Below are 21,618 nucleotides of genomic sequence, written 5' to 3'. Positions count from 1 at the left end.
AGCCCATTGCAGTCAGCGGGGAAGGGGGCACTGGGTAACTTTATTATTTATTTATGACATTTGTATACTGCCCCATAGCCGAAGCCCTCTGGGCGGTTTACAACAATTACACATAAAAACAAATATACAAATTTAAAAACACATATTTAAAAGTTGTTGCCAAACCAGTACTACATTTCACAATTGTTCAATAGAAGCTGAGATCAATTAAGAAAGTGTAACCCTAGGACGTGATTAACTTATGTATAAAAAACTAAAATTGGGCTTCTTTTTAAACATACTAAAAACAAACAAAAAAGCCCTGTAGCTGATGGCAGTTTACTGTTTTACTGTAATGCTAACATTACTTTTGTGATACTGAATGCTGAGCACAAGTTCATCTCCTGCTTGAACTTGAATAGGCTTATCTAATACAACAGTAGCTTGCTTCCAGTAACTTCTCTACTAGAACTATTCAAATATGGATTAATGAGATCCACTCGCAGAAGTTCCACTGGTTTGCTTAAAGGCATGTATGGTATTGTAGACAAATCCAAAAAAACAGGGACAGGCACCTTGAACTGGTTGATAAAAGGTGCAATGTTGAAACTGAGTGTGGGATCTGTCCCTTGAACTGTGGTCTCAAGTACCAATGACCTGGATTCCACAAGCCTTCCATACATCTTCACATGCTGTGGGAATATCTTCCCTCCAGAGTGAAGCAAACACCTGGATATTGCAGCCTTTTCCATCACATCCTGCTGAATCAGACCAGATATCTCTATGACATCCAAAATTATAATACTCCACAACTTGTCAGTTTTAGGCCTCTGCAATACGACGTTTTCGTCCTGTAGGTGGTTAAGCCAAAACTCTGTTTCCCTAGGAAATTTGTTGGCTTCCGAAATCAGGCTGAGAGCTACTTGGTGCTGCTCTTTTTCAAGAGCTATATGCCTTAACTGGCCCAAATTTGCCTGCAATTACTGGCAAAATTGAAACGCCCTCTGATACATCCAACACATACAGAGGATCAGGAATCATGGAGTTCTTGCTTTGGTTCTTTTCAAGACTCAGCTCATCACTGTGGTTATCCACATCCATTGAGTGTAATTGTTCATGGAGGCTTAATGATGACAGCACTTTGCTTTAGCCCTCTTCAAGCACTCTGAAGGAACACTGAGGTCGTACATGGGGAGAGGGAGTGCCTGAGTCTGGATCAGTAGAGTAATCAGAAGTGCAGGGCCCCTTCATGGTAATCACAGCCATGTCTCCTCGCTGGCTTTTTTTGCTGTGGGGTTGAGAATGAGATCCTTGATAATGCTTAGGAAGAAGGAAATGATATTTTAGAAGGAACCCGTTCCTTGGGGGAACCAGCAGATATCCTCTAATACTGAGGATACGTCTCCAGGGAGTGGAGGGATCCTCATAGTGGGTGGTTTGAAAATTTGTACCATAGTTAATGGGGGGTTTTATGGGCTTTCAGACCACAGAGTGATTTGCTCACCTGCCTGACATGAAGGTTGCGGACGTCACCCATCGATTAGGTATCTTGGTAAATAGTGCTGGAGAAGAGTCAGTGGTCGTGGTACATGGAGGCACCAATTACATGGGGAAATGCAGTTGTGAGCTCCTGAAAGCAAAATTTAGTCTCAATGCATGGATCAGAGGATGGTGTCTGGAGGACCAGGGGTTCAGATTTGTTAGGCACTGGGGAACATTTTGGGACAAGCCAGGCCTACAGAAAAGGGACGGGCTCCACTTGAACTAGGATGGAACCAGACTGCTGGCACTTAAAATAAAAAAGACGGCAGAGCAGCTTTTAAACTGATTGAGGGAGGAAAGCCGACAGGAGCTGAGGAGGGAACAAATCTGGATAAAGACCAAAAAAAGATGAAATTTTCAATGGGGCAGGCCTAGAACTGGGCACTCTTGAGTGCAGGGACGCAGGATAGCAATCCGGAGAAGCAAAAGTACGACAAGCCAAAATTAAAGTGCCAAAGAGAGTTAAGGCAAGAGACACGGTAGATGAATGTTTATACACTGATGTTAGAAACCTCTGAGCCAAGATTGGAGAACTGGAGTGCTTGGTCTTAAGAGGACAGCACTGATATAGTGAGCATAACAGAAACATGGTGGAATGGATAAAACCAGTCGGATATGGTTATCTCTGGATATAAACGATATTGAATGATACTGAAGGACAGGGAAGGGCTTATTGAAAGTGGTGGTGCTCTACACGTGAAAGAGGGCATTGAATCCAGCAAGCTGGAAACTCCCAAGAGGCAGACTCCTGCACAGAACCTTTGGGGTGGTGATATCAGCCCTAAGAGTAATTCAATACTGGGGACGTTCTATCTTCCTCCTGACCAAAAATGGTGAGGGAGATCTTGAGATGAAAAATTTAATTGAGGAAGCATCCAAACCAGGCAATGTAGTAATTGGTGACTTCAACTACCCTGTCACAGACTGGCTATATATGTGTTCCAGTCATGACAAAGAAGTGCATTTTAATTGTCTGTTTGTTTTGTCTGTTGTGTGTATGAATGAGATTGTGTGGATGTGTTTGTGTATATTTATGTGTATTTTTATGCGTTGTTGTGTGAATGTGTTTGTTTGTATTTAAATATTTTTAAAATGTGCCTGGGAGAGCATGCTTTGTATTTAACGGGGGGCTTCCGGGGGCCCCAATTAGCGTAGTGACGGGTAATGGGAGGTATGGCGTTAGGAGGAGAACGTGCCAGGTAAGGGGAACTCGCCCCAGACAAGTTGTGTCTGTGCCTTGTTCCGGTTCTCCTCAAGACCACAGAACTGCTGGTTGTTCTATCAGCCAGCCCTTAGATCTCCAGGTGCTGCTTTTGAATGCCAGGTCGGTATATAATAAAACCTCCCTTGTCCATGATTTAATTGTGGATGAGGGTGCCGACCTGGTGTGTATAACCGAGACCTGGGTGGGTGAGCAGGGAGGAGTTGCCCTCTCTCAGCTTTGCCCACCTGGGTATATGGTGCAGCACTATGGCAGATCTGAGGGCCGGGGAGGCGGGGTCGCTGTGGTCTATAGGAGTATTTTCTCTCTCACCAGGCATCCTGTCCAGATGACGACTGGTCTAGAGTGCCTCCACCTTGTACTGGGCCAAGGAGACAGACTGGGAATCTTGTTGGTGTACCGCCCACCTTGCTGCCCAACAGCTTCCCTAGCTGAGCTGACAGAGATAGTCTCGGAGGTGTTGTTGAGGTCCCCCAAACTTGTGGTGTTGGGGGATATCAACGTTCATGCCGAGACTGTCTTATCTGGAGTGGCTCAGGACTTCATGGCCTCCATGACAACCATGGGGCTGTCTCAATTTGTTACTGGCCCAACGCATGTGTCGGGTCACACTCTTGATTTGATCTTCGCCACTGGTCATGGAGATGGTGATCTGGAGGTGGGGTATTTTTCATCTACTCCATTGTCATGGACAGATCACCGCCTGCTGAGTTTTAGACTTACGACGACTCTTTCCCTCTGCAAGGGTGGGGGACCTATTAAGTTGGTCCGCTCCCGGAGGCTTATGGATCCTATTGGTTTTCAGAGGGCTCTGGGAGTTTTTCCAGCTGATAGTACTGGTGCTCCTGTCGAGGCGTTGGTCGAACTGTGGAATACAGAGATGGCCCGGGCTATCAACACAATCGCTCCCGCGCGCCCTCTTCAATGCAGAGCTCATATAGCTCCGTGGTATACCCCGGAGCTGAGAGTGATGAAGCAAGAGAGAAGGAGGCTGGAGAGCAGATGGAGATGAACTCCAGACGGATGCAATTATGCTTTGGTAAGTGCCTCTACTAAGTCGTACATAAAAGCGGTAAGGGCGGCGAAGAAGTCCTACTTCGCTGCCTCTATCAAGACATCTCTCTGCCGCCCAGCAGAGCTTTTTAGGGTTGTACGAGGACTCTTACATTCTGGTCCTCAAGATACCATTGAAACATCTGAAGCTCGCTGTAACGACATTGCAGGGCACTTCCAAAATAAAATCGCATGCATCTGTAGGGACCTAGACTCTGATGTTATGACAGATGGATCCATTGAAGTGTCCAGAACACGGTCTTGTCTTTCATTATTGGATGAGTTTCAGTTGGTGCAGCTTGAGGAAGTGGACAAGGTGCTTGGAATGGTGCGGGCGACCACGTCTGCTCTAGATCCTTGTCCATCTTGGCTGGTCAAGGCTAGCAGGACTAGTACCACCGGCTGGGCCAAGGAAGTGATAAATGCCTCCTTGAGTGAGGGAGTAGTCCATAGTAGCCTCAAGGAGGCAGTAGTGAGACCTCTTTTGAAGAAACCTTCCTTAGACCCAGATAACTTGAACAATTATAGACCGGTGGCAAATATCCCCTTTTTGGGCAAGGTTCTGGAGCGGGTGGTTGCCAATCAGCTCTAGGTGGTCTTGGATGAGACCGATTATCTGGATCCGTTTCAATCCGGTTTTAGACCTGGTTTTGGCACTGAAACAGCCTTGGTCGCCCTGTACGATGACCTCTGTCGGGAGAGGGACAGAGGGAGTGTGACTCTGTTGATTCTCCTTGATCTCTCAGCAGCATTTGATACCATCGACCATGGTATCCTTCTGGGGAGACTCGTGGAGTTGGGAGTTGGAGGCACTGCTTGGCAGTGGTTCCGCTCCTACTTGGCGGATTGTCGCCAGAAGGTAGTGCTTGGGGAACATTGCTCGACACCTTGGACTCTCCATTGTGGAGTCCCTCAGGGGTCGATTTTGTCCCCCATGCTTTTTAACATCTACATGCAGCCTCTGGGTGCCGTCATCAGGAGTTTTGGAGTGCGTTGCCACCAGTACGCTGATGACACGCAGCTCTATTTCTCCTTTTCATCTTCTACAGGTGAGTCTGTGGATGTGCTGAATCATTGCCTGACCGCAATAATGGACTGGATGAGAGCTAATAAACTGAGACTCAATCCAGACAAGACTGAGACACTGTTGGTGAGTGCCTTCCCTGCCCACATGGTGGATGTTCACCCTGTTCTAGATGGGGTTACACTCCCCTTGAAGGAACAGGTTTGTAGTCTGGGAGTTCTTTTCGATCCTTCCTTGTCTCTTGAGGCGCAAGTGGCCTCGGTGGCAAGGAATGCATTCTACCACCTTCGGTTGGTAGCCCAGCTACGCCCCTATCTGGACAGGGATGACCTCGCCTCAGTTGTTCATGCTCTGGTAACTTCTAGGCTGGATTACTGTAATGCGCTCTACGTAGGGCTGCCCTTGAAGACAGTTCGGAAGCTTCAGCTAGTGCAAAACGCAGCAGCCAGACTGCTGATGAGGACCAGCCGGTCAGCACATATAACACCTGTTCTAGCCCGTTTGCACTGGCTACCTATTTGTTTCCAAGCCAGATTCAAGGTGCTGGTGTTGACCTATAAAGCCTTACACGGCGTGGGACCACAATATCTTGTGGAACGCCTCTCCCGCTATGAACCGACCAGGTCACTTCGCTCAGCATCTAAGGCCCTCCTCCGGGTACCAACCCATCGAGAAGCCCAGAGGACAGTTACTCGATCTAGGGCCTTTTCTGTAGTGGCCCCCGAACTGTGGAACAGCCTCCCCGAAGAAGTACGCCTGGCGCCTACGCTTCTATCTTTTCGGCGCCAGGTTAAGACCTGGCTATGCTCCCAGGCATTTTAAGCGTTTATGTTATAATTTTATATTTTTCTTTTTTCTTTTTTCTTTAGTTGCTGCTTGTGTTTATTGTTTGTTGTCTGATTTTATTGTTGATATTTTGTATTTTAACCTTTTTGTACACCGCCCAGAGAGCCACTCGCTATGGGCGGTCTATAAATGAAACAAATTTAAAAAAATAAAAAAAATAAAATAAGTAACATTTCTAGATAACTTAAATGACTGTGCCCTAGAACAGATGGTCATGGAACCAACCAGAGGGACAGCAAGTCAAAGAAACTATTAGCAGCAAGAAGGCTTCCTTCAAAAATTTGTTACCCGAATGGGAATAAAAAGGAACACAAACTCTGGCAAAAGAAATGCAAGATGACAAGAACAATGCTAAAAAGGAATTCAAGGAGCACATTGCTAAAAACATAAAAGCCAACAACAATGAATTCTTTAAATACATCTAAAGCAGGAGACCGTCTAGGAAGGTGGCTGGACCCTTGGGTGACAAGGGAGCCAAAGATGAGCTAAGCAGGATGAGCATATTGCAGAGGAGCTAAATGAATTTTCTGCATGTGTCTTTACAGTGGAGGATATGGGGCAGATCCCTGTGCCTGAACTATTGCAGGAAAGGTGAAGAACTGAGGCAAATAATAGTGATGAGAGATGAAGTTCCAGGCTGAATAGCCAAAATAAAAACTGACAAATTGTAGGTGGATGGCATCCACCAGAGAATTCTCAAAGAACGCAAATGTGAGATTGCTGATCTTCTAACAAAAAATATACAGCCATGAGAGAGAAAATTAGGAAGATATACTTAAATCTATACTGTACAGTAAATGTTTCCCTGATACCGGGATAGACTTAGCGGCTTTGGGGAACAATGACAAAGAAAAGGGTAATCTTTTTAAATATACAATTTCATGTACCACTGCTTAATTTATTATTATTCCTAAATTGCAACTTCTTATGAATGAACAGTAACGATAAAAAGGAAGAGGAGCAGCACAGTCCTTAAAGCCATTCACTGGAAGCCAAACTACACTCCCCTTCTTCCCAAAGGTGAATAGCAACCATGTAATCTGAAAAATATCCAGAAGGCCCATGTCTACCAAACAGGGTATTGTGAGCTCTGCTGAATCTAATCAAAGCACTCTAGAACAAAAATAAGAGTGCACAGAGACTAAGAAAAACCAAAAAGGGTAAAGAAAAGAACACAGAAAGATTATCCTCTGCTGGGTTGGCCCTGGGAAGAGTACAGAGAAGTTTACTCCAAAAATGATTTGGGGGAGAAGCTAAATTTAAATGCAAAAAGCATATCCTTCCCACGAAACTCAAGCTGGTGTGCTGCGGGATCAAAGAAATATACTGGCAGGCCTTGAGGGGGGTGGAATATAGGGTTCCTCGTTCTGGGAGGAAGGGTGAGGTATAAATTTAATAAATAAATAAAGGAGCTGGATGTTAGAAGTCAGAGAGCCCTGGAAGAAGAAAACTTACTCCAGTACATTCCAATATAAACCACCTCTCTTTTTCTGAAACAGAAGAAATTCATTCCAGGCAATAGATGTGTGTTTGGTGTGCGGATCATGACTGGTGCATTTGATTGGCTTGGCTAGTTCGGATATTAGTGTTCTGACATATGTACAGCAAAAATGTATTATTGCATGGAACATGGTTTCTGTGAATGCTTTGTGGCTTATTGCATGAATCCCATCCAGTACTTTGGGAAGTGCATAGGTTGACATGCCTAAGTGCTGATTACCCCAGATAAATTTTGTGAATCCCTCCAAATCAGACTTCTGTTTCATTTCCCCAGGCCCGGCTTCTCCTCCCTTTACAGCAGGAGTGGGGAATCTGTGGCCCTCCAGATGGTGCAAGACTCCAGTTCCCATCAGCCCTAGCCAGCATGGCCAATGGTCAAGGACGATGGGAGCTGACTTTCAGCAACATCTGGAGAGCAACAGGTTCCCCACCCCTGATTTACATGGCCCAGTGGAGACAGCACAAGTCCCAGAAATGGCCTAGTTTCCCGCTCCTTTCTCTTAAAAGCAGGCAAGTCGACAGATCTATAGAGCACTTGACATGCATACATATGTGTCTTTCACCCTCCAGTCACATAGCTTTAAAACCTTGTCACTCTCCACCAGCTTGTGCAAAAACCTTGGGGTACCTTGGTTACTGTCTCAGCCAAGAACTGAAGCATGTCAATAAAGCATGTAGTTTCTCCAACTCAGGCTCCAAGATACTGGATAGTCTGTCGAAACATATCTATGAAAACAGAGCAGAGTTCACAAAAGCTCCTTCCCAGTTCACTGGTTACAAAATGGCTTCCCACTGGCTCACTTTGGAGACTTCCATTCTCTGTGAAATGGCTAAATACAAGGGGCCACCTCAGCTTTGTTGCAGTGCCATTGGGACGTGTGGGTCTGATATTGTTGCCCGAGACTGACAAAAAGCTGGAGCCCACCCCCTAGGTAAAAAAGAGATTTTTTGGGAGAGATGCTAGGTGCCTCTATATTTGCCTCTCTCCTGCTTGAGGAGGGCAAAAGTTACCCTGTGGTTCCTTCCTCACTTAAAGCAAACACAATGATAGCCTGACCACTGTTGTCCATGTACTGGTAACCTCCAGGCTGGATTACTGTAATGTGCTGTATGTGGGCTGCCCTTAAAGTTGGTCCAGAAGCTGCAAAATGCAGTGGCGTGACTGCTCACTGGGGCAGGGTATCACCAACATGTCACCCGACTGTGAAAAGTAGAGCACTGGCTGCCCATTAGCTACCGGGCTAAGTTCAGGGTTCTGGTTTTGGTGTACCAAGCCCTAAACAGATTGGGACCAGATACCTGAAAGATTGTCTTCGCCCTTATATACCCAGTCAATCACTATACTCTGCAGGTGAGGGCGTCCTGCAGATACCATATTATCAGGAAGTCCATTCTGTACAACATAAGAAGCAGATTTTTCAGAGCTTGGAAGTAACTCGTTAAAAATATCGTTCCTTTTTTACCTAACGAGTGGGTAATTCCATTACCTTTTGCAAGTAATAGAACGTCTAGTAATTTCACTACTTTTCAGCTGCTACTTTAACGTTTTAGCGTTAGGTTTTGACGTTACTTGGGGGTGGGAGCAATCGGAAGAGTTCAGCTCCTGTGACTGGTGGACACAAGACATGTGCCTCACACACTTCTGCGCAGCCTCAATCTTCCCTCTGTGTTAGGAGACAGGAGGCAGGGGGCCGTGGAGCGCCAGAGAGAAAAAATGGATGGTGGAGAAGAAGGCAGCAGCAGCAGCAGAAAGCAGGTGAAGAGCTGTGGAGGGAAGTGATGATGGTGTGTGTGTGTACCCCCCCACACCTCCTGCTGTCCCCCTGTGCGTCCTGTTTCCCCCACCACGTGTCCTGCCTGCTGCCATCGATCACCGCCATCGCCTATTCCCCCTGCTGCCGATCGCTTCCACCGCCCCCCCACCGGTCTTCCCCCTCTGAGTTTTACCTGAAAAGTTCTCTCTCTCTCTCTAACACACACACACGTGCAAGTCTTCTGCTCCTGAAGAGCTGTGGAGGTAAGCAAAGATTGTGTGTGTATATATGTGTGTGTGTGTGTGTGTGTGTGTGTGTGTCCCCTACGTCTCCTGCCGGCCCCGCTCGTCACCTCCCTCGTGCTTCCCGCACCTCCTGCCGGCCCCCTGCGCGTCCTGCTTTCCCCACCGTGTGTCCTACTGCCCATCGCCGCCATCGCCTATCCCCCCCTGCTGCCGATTGCTGCCCCTCCATGGTCTTTCCCCCGAGTTTTACCTGAAAAGCGCGCTCTCTCTCTCTCACACACACACCACACACACACGCACGCACGCACACACAAGCACAAGTCTTCTGCTCCTGAAGAGTTGTGGAGGTGACAGTGGTGTTTGTGTGTGCGTGTGCCCCATGTGTGTCCTGCCGCCCCCCGCTCCTCACCCCCTCATGCTTCCCGCACCTCCTGCCGTCCCCCTCGCGTGTCCTGCTGTCCCCTGCACATCTTGCTGGTCCCTATTGCCGATCACTGCCGCTGCCCATCCCCCAATCGTAGTGACTGCCAGGGAATGGATTACAGTACTTTGTTTTTAGTATATTTAAGAGCAGGAACCATGTAAAGGCTGTGTAAATAAGGGTGAAGAAATCTCGCTAGAGAGAGGCACGTTGTGGGACAATCTGATTGGCTGTTTGGTTCAGAGTGCAGCCAAGTTTTTTGGCTACTGGCAGTCATAAACTCAGTGGGCTGGTGCTCGGCTTTATAGCTGCCCTTTTGATCTTCCTTCCTTGATTTACCTTTCTGTTGTCTTCCCTGACAGCATAAGAGACAGGCGCTTGGGAGACAGGGTAATACGTTCCTGTTACTCTTGTTACTCTGCAGGTGCTTTCCACTCTCCCTGCCCCGCTTATTGTTGGCTGCACATAAACTCCTGTCATTCCTAGTATTTATCATATGTACACCCTTCCAGACGACAGCTTTCCTGTATTAGACACACATACACCTGCATTTTATTCCTAGTTTAGCAAAGCCCTGAGCTCCAGTTATTGGGGCTCATGAAGCTTATGCCAGTGCAGCGAAGTGTTAGTTGGAACTGAAAGGCCTAAGTTAGACCAACATCTCACCAATGGCATTTGGTGTATTTGTTGCCAGACCTGAGCCTCAACTATTTCCACTCCTTTTTCAAAACAACATTCACAGAAATAGACCTTTTACACACACACACACACACACACACACACACACACACACACACACACACACACACACACACACACACACACACACACACACACACACACACACACACACACACACACACACACACACACACACACACACACACACACACTCTCTCTCTCTCTCTCTCTCTCTCTCTCTCTCTCTCTCTCTCTCTCTCTCTCTCTCTCTCTCTCTCTCTCTCTCTCTCTCTCTCCCCAGGAGAAAAAAGACTGTATACAATTGCATAATTCTCAGGTCTGTTAAAGCACTTGCCTGCACCAATAAATATTACCTTTTTCATGGAATTAGGGGGAAAGATTAGAAGAATAACTCATATCTCAATAGAGAAGCATGAGAGACACAACCCCCCTCCCCTGCATCCCCCACAAAGGTATTATCTCCTTTATTATTTGGGACTGGCTCCATTTCATCCATGTTTTCCTGCTCTATATTTTCTTCAAGACCATCTCTTCCTTGGACTTTGTGTGTGCGTCTGGCCTACCACCAAAGGGACAAGTGGACCTTTGATCTATTGTGGATGATTAAACTCCTATCCAGACTGGCAGCTTAACATGCCTCAGTGAGGCCTTACTAAATTAGTTGTGTCTGTCTTGCCAAAGCTGCTTCAACAAATGCCTTCTGACAGTTATTGGCACTTGGTACCCTTCCCCTTCTTTTAATATACAGCTAGGACTGCCATTCTCCTAGATTCCAGGGTATCTGTGCTGATGTTTCATATAGACTGATCTAGTACTGCTGAAGTCTCTCTCTCTCTCTCTCACACACACACACACACACACACACAAGAGAGAGAGAGAGAGAGAGAGAGAGAGAGTTGTGCTTAAGTGCTTTTTCTCTCATGCTGGCCCTTTAAAACCAAATTCCTAAGCGTTCATTTGCATTAGATCTCTTTGGTTCCTTCTCATCTTAAGACAAATCTCAAAGGCTGCTTTATTAGACCAAATTAGATTTCAAAATGTCTTTAAAGTCTCTAACATCAATTTCTGCCTTCACCTATCCCTCTTCATAGTGCCATCTGTAGCAGATTGATTTTCCTGTTTCACCTTTCCCTAGACACCATCTACCCAGTTACTAAGCCATATAGGCTGAGATATGTAGAAAGCTCCCCCCCCATGGTGAACCTACGCAATCTTTTATTTTAATTTCAAGTACTTAAAAAAAATTCTGCTCTTCAGCCAAACAGGCTCTCGGGGGGGGGCTTAAATAAAAAATCTCTCTCTCTCTCTCTCTCTCTCTCTCACACACACACACACACACACACACACAGAGAGAGAGAGAGAGAGAGAGAGAGAGAGAGAGAGAGAGAGAGAGAGCTACTTAGCATTCCATAACAGCATGCTCAGTACTCATTTGGGCTGTTGTGGAAGTCATCCCCTTTCTGTTTTTTCTCTCACTTTTTTTTTAATATTCTGCAACACTTGGGGTTCCCTCTTGCCCACTAATACTCATTATGTGTGGGGTGATACCATGGCTACATAAGCAACACTTCTAGCCTTAGCTTCAGAAATAGAGGGAATGACACTCTGACCAGTTTAAGTGGCTAAAGTGTTTAAATCTGATTGGAAACTGTATTCTGTTCAATTTAACATAAGGTGGCTATTAAGCATGACATAAAAGCTGCAATCCCAAGCATACTTACTTGGGAGTAGTTCCCATAGGAGTCAATAGGATTTACTTCTGGGAGTATAGGATCAGTCCGTAAGACTCTCCCTGTAGACACCATACATGTAAGCACATGGCTTTTCCCCAAGAATCTTGGGAACTGTAGTTTACCCCTCACAGAGCTACAATTCCCAGCACCCTTAACAAACTACAGGATTTGATATTAGTTCTGATTGTCTATGGGGCTATCATAGGGTATGTGTTTTTTGCCTTTTCTATGACAAAAACTCCAGCTTCAGTGGAGTTTATGTGATCTAATCATTTGAATTTGGCTAATGAACGCTTTATTCTTTCATCAGAACTTTAGCAATAGTACTAAAATAATAAGAAAAAAGAAAAAGAGAAAAAATGCTTTACATACATCATTCAGCTGTATTGCTAATTATAGATAGAGATATAAAGGATAAATAGCATTTTGTCAAAGTATTTTTGTCTATATTTTATACCTCCTCCTTGGTTTTCCAAGCTTGGCATGGAATGTTTCTCATACAGAATTAATTTGAAATGCTACATATTTATTATCATAATCATCATCTTCAAAATAAAAAATAAATGTACTACCTTCAAGTCGATTCTGACTTATGGCGGCCCTATTAACAGGGTTTTCATGAGGCTGAGAGGCAGTGACTGGCCCAAGGTCACCCAGTGAGCTTCATGGCTATGTGGGGATTCGAACCCTTCTACTACCCCCTATGTGTGTGTGTTTAGTTTTAATATTATTTTAGGCTACTTTGATGTGCAGCAGCCAAGGCCAGCACCTTGTAGGAGTTTTTTTAAAAAAGTAACTGAAATGTAATTGTAGTGATTACTTTTGAGAAAAAGTAAAGTAATCAGTTACTTTCAGAGCAATTGTAATTGTAACAGTAATTACTACTTTTTGGGGCCAAGTAATTGTAACTGTAATTTATTACTTTTTAAAAGTAATCTTCCAAGCTCTGAGATTTTTAGTGTAGTGGCACTTACCCTTTGGAATTCCCTTCTCTTAAATATTAGACAAGTGTCATCTCTGTTATCTTTGCTTCACCTACTGAAGATCTTCCTCATTCAACAAGCCTTTTAAGTAGAGACCTTATCCCAGTCTGTGTTTGTGTTGGAATTGCTTTTTAAGATGTTTTTTAAGCTTTTTTAAAAAGATGTTTTTAAAGATGTTTTGTTTTAATATATTTTAAAGTCTGTTTTTAAGGTGTTTTAGAGTATTTTGAGTGTTTTGGTTTGCCACCCTGGGCTCCTACTGGGAGGAAAGGTGGGATATAAATTGAATGAATGAATGAATGAATATCTGGAAGGATATGATTTCTGTGTGTAAGGGAATGTAGGTAGGAGAGATTATTTCTAGTAGAGGTTTCTTCCACCCACCCCTTTCTTCCAGTGGCTGGTAGCCTTTGAGGAGGTGGCTGTGTATTTCCCCAAGAGGGAGTGAGATCTCCCAGATCCGAGGACAGGGAAGTCATGCCAGAGAATGCCGAGAGTGTAAATCACTTTGGCTAGGAATGACAGATTTGGCAGATGCTTGATGGGATGAATTCCTATTCTTTTGGTATTTCTCAATGCATGGTAGGGATGCCTGTGTGGACATGGGGGGCCAGGCCAGGTGGTCTGGTCTTGCCTCCTATGCCACACTGTGCTGGACCTCAGCTTGGCTGATGCCATTTGGGAAAGTGTAACCTTCCATTTTTGGAGAGGCAATTCTTTGAAGTGTCAGTCACATGTCACTGATGTGAGTGCAGTCCCTTGTTCTCCTCCTCCTCCTCTGGCCCTGTTCTCTCAAAGGGGATGAGGTGGTAAACCTCAGACTCCTGGTGAGGACCCCCGAGAATTAATCCCCCTTTCCTTGCAAAAAAGAAACAAGCCTCCTGCACATAGAAAGCTGGTTTTGAATGACAAAGTATCTTGCCTAGCTGTTTCCCTAATATGCTGTTTTTCTCTGGGTGTGCAAATCTTTTTATTTTTGTATTTTTTTCTCAGAGTCTTCGGTAATGTGGCCCTCTAGATGTTGCTGGGCTGCAATTCCCATCATCCCTTTGCCTGAGCCAGATTGAAGTTTGAAGTCCTACAAAATCCAGGGGGGGGGCAAGTGAGGCAAACAAACATAATGTTAGAAATCTGAGGTGTTCTGGAGCCTACTGGACTCTGTTTAACAGGGGTGGTGTGTAACGTGTATTTTGACTGAAATTAAAATTTAAAAATCCGTTATGTTTTCTGTCAACCTAACACTAGTAGAAGGTTAAATACTGAGAACAGTGCAGAAAGAATATGTTAAATACTGAGACCCCCCAAGAGGCAGGGTTTAAATTAATTTGGTGGGCCAAGGCTGGTTAAGAATAGAATAAAACACAAAACTGCTGAAGCTGGTGAAGAATGGTACCAGAAGGAAAATGGATTAGAGCCACTTGCTTTAGAGAAGGGGAGGTTTCCAGCGGGAGAAGGCAGATTGGTTAGTGATTTTATGGGGTTCTGGGGGAGACATCAGGCAAGGCTAGAAGATGGAGTGAAGGGAACTTCCAGTTTCTACAGTGGTGGGTGCCTCTGGGAAGTGCGGCAGGGGGAATCTTGAGATTCTGGGGTGAGACAGGCAAGCAAGAAGAAAAGAGTATAGCTAGGGGAAGAAAGAAATGAGATCACCCCAAGAAAGAGGGACTTGATTGGGTTGAAAAGCCCAAGGAGTGAGAAAGTGAGGATAAAGACTAAGAACATCAGAAGAGCCTGCTGGATCAGGCCAATGGCCCATCCAGCCCAGCATCCTGTTTTCACAATGGCCAACCAGATGTGTATGGGAAGCCCACAAGCAGGACCTACGTACAAGAGGATTCTCCCCTCTGGCGTTTTCCAGCAACTGGTATTCAGAAGCACTAGCTGAGTCCCCCAGTCCCCAATGACAGCAAGATAGGAGGGAGCAGGAACTGACAGGATACAAAAAGGTGGTGAAGGAAATAGGAAGAAGCTGCCCTCCGGAGCAAGGAAAGTGTGGGAGAAGGCCGATAGGGCAGCTTTGGGCACTGCTGGCCAGGAGGAAGACCAAGGGGATCAGTCAGTTGGCGCTTGATGGCCTTGCCAGGGCAGAGAGGGGTTAGTACCTGCCCTTGGTTTTTGTGAGGCTGGGATGCAGTGTGGTGGGGATGGGGGCAGTGATAGAGACTGGGGTGGGGTGAAGAAGTAGAAAAGGCAGAGGAGGTCCACTGAAGGGTTCCAATGCAGGGAAATGAGGAGTTCTTGGGATTCAAAAGACTGTTACTTGCCAAGGCAAACAGCAACTATTTTTATCTCTGAGCTGATTGTTCAATGAGTTGAAAAGACAGCAAAAACTAAAAAGAAACATTTTCCTGTCTCATTAAAGTCTTTATAATTGGGTGAAGAGGTAATATAGTTGGGCTGAAAATGTTTCCTGGCCATTGATTATTACTCAGTTGGGGTTTAGGATGCAATCCTAACCTTGTCTACTCCAAGGAGGGGCACACAGGAGGCTTGGGACTATGTCCAGACTCCATTTACTAGGGAGTAAGCCCCATTGACTCCCATATAACTTACTTCTGAGTAGACTAGAGATGTGAAGGCACAGCAAGAAAAAATTGGGGGGAAGATGGGTTTTTCCCATTTTTTTCCAAAACGTTTTCCCCCCCAAAATCAAAAAATCTTGGGCTATGAAATTCAAAAGGGTATCAGAAGCTGGGAAATCCTTTATTTTTTCAAAGTCCATGATAAATATGATTACATATATGAGGAAGCAAAAGAAGCAGAAATTGGTAGTGATAGCAACCAATAGTTGGTCTCTCCCTTCTGTCCAAAGAATTGCTGCAGTTGTGTTTTACCTCTTTTCAGTATATAATTGTATCAAATGAGGGGGGAAATCCACATAAGTAGGCTATGTCTACTTAAATCAAGTGGAAAATGGAATAGAAAGGAACTCGTGTTTTGGACAAGATATTGGGGGGGGGTGACAGAAGGAACAGAAAAGCTTCAAAAGTGCCCATTCAGAATCTGAGGGCTTCTCCATGCAGCCCTGTTGTTGATGTTGTTATTTAGATATATTAGTGTTGTCTTTGGGTCGTTTTTAATTGTATAATGCTGTATTTTAAAACGGTAACCCGCCAGGTACCTCCACGTGGAAAGCAGGTAATAAATGTTGTTGTTGATGATGATGATGATAATAATGTTATTCTTGGAGACAGGAGCATATTGAAAAGGCATCATATTTCAGCAGAGTATACAGAGGAAATGCGAGTGTCTCGAGAGCTAATTGTTCCCTGATGTGATTCTGTTTCTGCCTTGAACTCATTATTGAATGTTCTCTCCCCCTCCCCCCCCCCCGTGATGGCTAAGATACTAGGGAGCAGTCATCAGAAACAACTAAGTAGGAAATGTGAAAAAAGACATTTTGAAATCAAAGGGTAGACCTAAGAGGCACAAGAGGAGCCAACCAAGTAATGGGATGAAGAAATCCTCAAGATCTCGGGGTGCCAACATCCATGAACTAAATGCAGATGATCATGAAGGAAAGAGAAGGAAAAAGGGCCTAGTGTATGAGGAAATATTCAAAGACAAATTGGTATTAAATAGACATTGCAGAACAGAAACAAAGGAGAACCCACATAAATGCATGCAGTATGGAAAGAGTTAGACATCTTAATATACATCAAAGAACCTACACAGGACACAAGTCTCATAAATGCATTCAGTGTGGAAAGATCTTCAGAAAGATTGGAAATCTGAATATACATCAAAGAACCCACACTGGAGATAAACCATATAAATGTATGGAATGTAGTAACAGCTTCAGCCAGAGTGGAAATCTTAAAGAACATCAAAGAATGCACACAGGGGAGAAACCATATGAATGCTTGGTCTGTGGAAAGTGTTTCAGTCGGCATGGCACCCTTACTTTACATGAAAAAACCCACACGGGAGAAACCATATGAATGCTTGGTGTGTGGAAAGAGCTTCAGTCAGAGGGTACATCTTAATACACATCAAAGAACGCACACAGGGGAGACGCCTTTTAAATGCATGGTGTATGGAAAGAGCTTCAGTGACAGCAGCCATCTTGTCTTGCATCAAAGAATCCACACAGGTGAGAAACCATATAAGTGTATGGAATGCAGAAAGATGTTCAGATCTAGTGTAGCCCTTAATGTACATCAAAGAACCCACATGGGGGAGAAGCCATATAAATGCATGGAATGTGGAAAGAACTTCAGTCGGAGTAGTCACCTCACTTTACATCAAAGAACCCACTCAGGAAAAAAAACCATATAAATGCTTGGTGTGTGGAAGGAGCTTCAGCCAGAGCAGAAATCTTAAGATACATCAAAGAACCCACACAGGGCAGAAATCATATCAGTGCCTAGTGTGTAGAAAGAGGTTCCGTCAGAGTGGAACTCTTGCTGTACATCAACAAACCCACACTGGGGAGAAGCCATATACATGCATTGAGTGTGGAAAGTGCTTCCGTCAGCGTGGAATGCTTGCTGTTCATCAACGAACCCACACGGGAGATAAACCATATGAATGCATCAAGTGTGGAAAGACATTCATGGATAGCAGTAGTCTTGCTAAACATGAAAGAATCCACACAGGTGAGAAACCATATAAATGCTTGGTGTGTGGTAAGAGCTTCCGTGAGAGTGGAGCCCTTGCTTCACATCAAAGAACCCACACGGGAGAAGCCATATGAATGCATGGAGTGTGGCAAGAGCTTCAGTCGGAGCGGAGCACTTGTTTTGCATAAAAGATCCCACACAGGGGAGAAACCATATGAATGCATGGAGTGCAGAAAGACATTCAGTAATAGCAGTTCTCTTGCTAAACATCAAACTCACACTGGTGAGAAATCATATAAACGCATGGAATGTGGAAAGAGCTTCAGGAGTGGTACCAGCCTTACTTCACATCATAGAACCCACTCTAGGAAGCAATCATATAAATGCTTGGAGTGTTGATGGTTGATAGGCATTACCATAAGAGTACACATCATATGGGACCCAAGGATATCCACATAAGGGAGAAGACATTTAAGTGCATGTGGTATGGAAGGGGCTTGAGTAACACTCAAACCTTATTTGAGATTACAGACCCCAGTCAGGAGAAAAACCATATAAATACTGGGAGATCTTACTAGCGTGCAAAATAGGAATGCTCACTCTGTGACTAAAGCTGCTGTGAAGACCCATGATTGATTTTCTATTTCCTCTTCCCTCTGTGGAGAAATACTTTATATATGTCTGTTTATGTTTGTGTTTGATGACAAAATATGTTCTGTGACTGTCATGAGACCTTGTATTGTTACATAGTTACAAGCCTGCTTAGCAATGGTTGCTTCTTGACAGGTTCTGTGAGGGGAGACAAGATCATTTTTGAGAATTTATTAGATGGGGTCTGGATCAGGTACATTTATTCTGATTGGTCTGGGTGACAGCAAACTCCACCGTCGGTGTGCAGACCAGTTGGTGAAAGTCGGTGGGAGTGAAAGGTGTTGCCATAAGGGAAGTGTGAAGAATTAAGACCAGAGTATAGCTTCTAGTGATAGTTCTGGTTTAATTTGTTCTAGCACCCAATTATTTCTCTTTTTCATGATCCATGGTATCTGCAAAGTTCTCCTCCAACACCACATTTCGAATCAGTGGATAAGAGAAAAATCAACTCATTTAAAAAAAATCCTCTCTGTCTTCTTAAATTGTTTTTAAAATATGTGTTTTAAATTGTATATTTGTTTTAATGTTTTTGATTGCTGTAAACCGCCCAGAGAGCTTTGGCTATGGGGCGGTATACAAGTGCAATAAATAAATAAATAAATAAATAAATAAATTCTTGTGTGAGGATTGAATGGACTAATAGGAGAGAGGGCAAGTTCTCTTTTATAGAATCCTCTGCCTGTCTTCAATCATATCAAAACATTCTAGCCTCTATTGGTGAAGAGAAGCTGTTATGCCTCATTATGAGGCACTTACTTTTGATATCCAATGGAATCTAGGGGCAGATAGCTCTTTGGCTGGTGGTAAATATTATAGGAACAAAAGCTGGTTTGACCATGATTGTGGGCTGCTTAAGAAACAGATTAGCCAGGTTTATTCCATATATCGTAATAGAGGTGATAAATGTCTACCTGAAGTGTACTATAAACTGAAACGAGAATACAAAGCACTTATCATTCAAAAGAAAAGAGCTAAAGAGAAAGGGAAATTGAATCAGCTACTATATGCCACACAAAATAAGGATAGTAAATTATTTTGGCAAATTGTCACAGAGGCTCTCTCAGAGCAACAAGAACATCCTACTTGCTGTATTTCCAACTATGAATGGGAAAGATACTTTACTGCAATTCTCCAGGATCCAAACAATTTCTTATCGTTTAGTTTCCTATTGTCCCCTGATGCCCCAGAGTAGCAACCTGTTACGGTGAAATTATTGATTTGATTTACTGAACTTAAATCTGGCAAAGCTTCAGGCCCAGATTCTATACCCCCTGATCTTTTAAAATCTAATCTTGAATGGTGGGCTCCCCTATTAGCAGCTCTATTTATTTTTATTAATAACTATTTGGAGTAAAGTGATTATAGTTCCCATTTTTAAGAAGGGTGACAGGTCCAATTCAGCTAACTATCGCCCCATCGGCCACCTTTAAGTCACTGGGAAACTCTATGCCAGGTATTTCAAATGTAAGCTTTTAATTTGGATGGAGGATAATAGTATAATAGGTGAGGAACAAATTGGGTTTAAAGCTGGCCACTCAACCTTAGACCATTGTTGTGTGTTAGCTCATTTGGCGGAGAAATATACTTCCTTTCTTGGTGGTAAGCTGTTTACTGCCTTTATTGACCTTAAGTCTCTTTTTGACTTAGTCTCAAGGGATCTGCTACGGTCCAAATTACATGAAAGTTCTGTGGACAAGCGCCTACTGTTTCTCATCAGATGCCTGTATAATCAGACTTCTAGTTAAGTCAGATGTGGGCAGCAGGGACAAGTTTCCAACCTAACCTTGCTACATGAGGTGTAAGACAAGGCTGTATTTTGGGCCGTTTTCTTTTTAATTTCTTTTTAAATGATTTGCCTTCTTATGTCTGCAATGTCGATTCCCATGCTCCCAAACTGTCCAATACTAAGATATCCTTACTTTTTTATGCTGATGATGCTGTACTGTTATTACTCTCCAGAATTGGGCTAAACCAACTACTGTCTGCATTTGGGACCTATTGCTCTTAGAACAGTCTGATTATCAATTATAGTAGGTCTAAAGTTTTGGTGTTTTCTAAAGCTCGGAAAAATATAAATGGATTTTAAATAGTAATATCATTAAGCAAATTGCCCATATAAAATATCTAGGCATACAAATGCAAAGCACTGGACTTTGGTCGAAACATTGAAGGCAGGCAATTGTCTCAGCAAATTTTAGTCAGCAGCTGATCCCAAGATTCTTTTTTATGCAAGGTAGTCAATTTATCCATTGTACAATTCAAATTTACAAAGCTAAGACTCTGGCCCAACTTACTTATGGTATTCCTATTTGGATATTGGGATTTAATGCCCAAATTGAAAGAATCCAGTCTGTATTTTTTAGGAAGTTATTGGGCCTTCCTTCCTGTGTGGGGAATGCAGCTATTTATTTGGAAGTGGGTATTCAAGAAAAATCAACTCATTTGAAATGTGGTGTTGGAGGAGAGCTTTGCGCATACCACGGACTGCAAAAAAGGCAAATAATTGGGTGTTAGAACAAATTAAACCAGAACTGTCACTAGAAGCTAAAATCATGGAACTGAGGTTATCATACTTTGGACACATGATGAGAAGACATGACTCACTAGAAAAGACAACAATGCTGGGAAAAACAAGGGAGTAGAAAAAGAGGAAGACCAAACAAGAGATGGATTGATTCCATAAAGGAAGCCACAGACCTAAACTTACAAGTGCTGAACAGGGTTGTTTATAACAGATGCTATTGGAGGTCACTGATTCATACGGTTGCCATAAGTCGTAATCAGCTTGAAGTATATAACAACATTTGATCAGTCAAATGCAAGGCATGGATCGATGCCTTTAAATGGGGGCTATGGTTACACATCCTGGCAGTTCTTGGTAGCTATGTCTTCTTACTGCTTTCAGATTCCTATGTCACTCGTTGGATGGCAGAGCTGGAGAAGAAGCTACTTAGGCTAGGCTTCTCTGTGGAAGCTGTGGGCAACTATGGGCTTCAAACTGTCCAATTTTTTTGTTTTTCAAAGATTAATAGACTTAGATCTACAGCATTTAAGAACTGCTTCTAACAAATCTTGTTCCCCATTACTCTATAATCACTTTACTAACTATGGACTCACTGCAGCTTTATGTCTGCATACGCTAACCACCCCAAAGTACAGAACAGCATCTACCCTTGCTCACTTTAATGTGTTGCCATTAGCACTGTTAGAAGGATGATTTAGCAACATCCTGATTAATGAATGGTTATGTCCCTGTGGCATTGGAACAACAGAATCTGTTGAATGTATCTTTTTGTATCGTAACATATATAAGGAATGCCTTTTCTGGAAGTAACTCCACAACCTTGATACTAAAGTGTTTAAGGGATGTGTCCTCTTATATCACTGAAAGGGTTTCTAAG

At 43.7% G+C, this 21,618-nt stretch overlaps 1 protein-coding gene and 1 pseudogene across 3 annotated transcripts in view; one reads left to right on the top strand and one right to left on the bottom strand.

The window, feature by feature from the left end:
• Positions 1–227: 227 nt before the first annotated feature.
• On the bottom strand, positions 228–9,231 carry LOC133381184 (protein arginine N-methyltransferase 9-like; annotated as a pseudogene).
• The window catches only part of LOC133381174 (zinc finger protein 624-like), a 58,085-nt gene continuing 45,265 nt past the window's right edge, over positions 8,799–21,618 (top strand). Inside the window, exons 1-2 of one of the 3 annotated variants that reach the window (XR_009761637.1) lie at positions 8,799–9,183; positions 13,998–15,093. The gene's annotated coding sequence lies outside the window, so the exon portion shown is untranslated. Of the gene's footprint in view, positions 9,184–13,997; positions 15,094–17,043; positions 17,098–21,618 lie in introns of those variants that run through there. The other 2 variants (XM_061619860.1, XM_061619862.1) reach the window with 2 other exon arrangements.

Source organism: Rhineura floridana, chromosome 3 (genome assembly GCF_030035675.1).
Source record: "Rhineura floridana isolate rRhiFlo1 chromosome 3, rRhiFlo1.hap2, whole genome shotgun sequence".
Taxonomy (NCBI): Eukaryota; Metazoa; Chordata; class Lepidosauria; order Squamata; family Rhineuridae; genus Rhineura; species Rhineura floridana.
The sequence above is the reverse complement of the archived record's forward strand: the minus strand, read 5'-3'. Positions and strand labels throughout refer to the sequence as shown.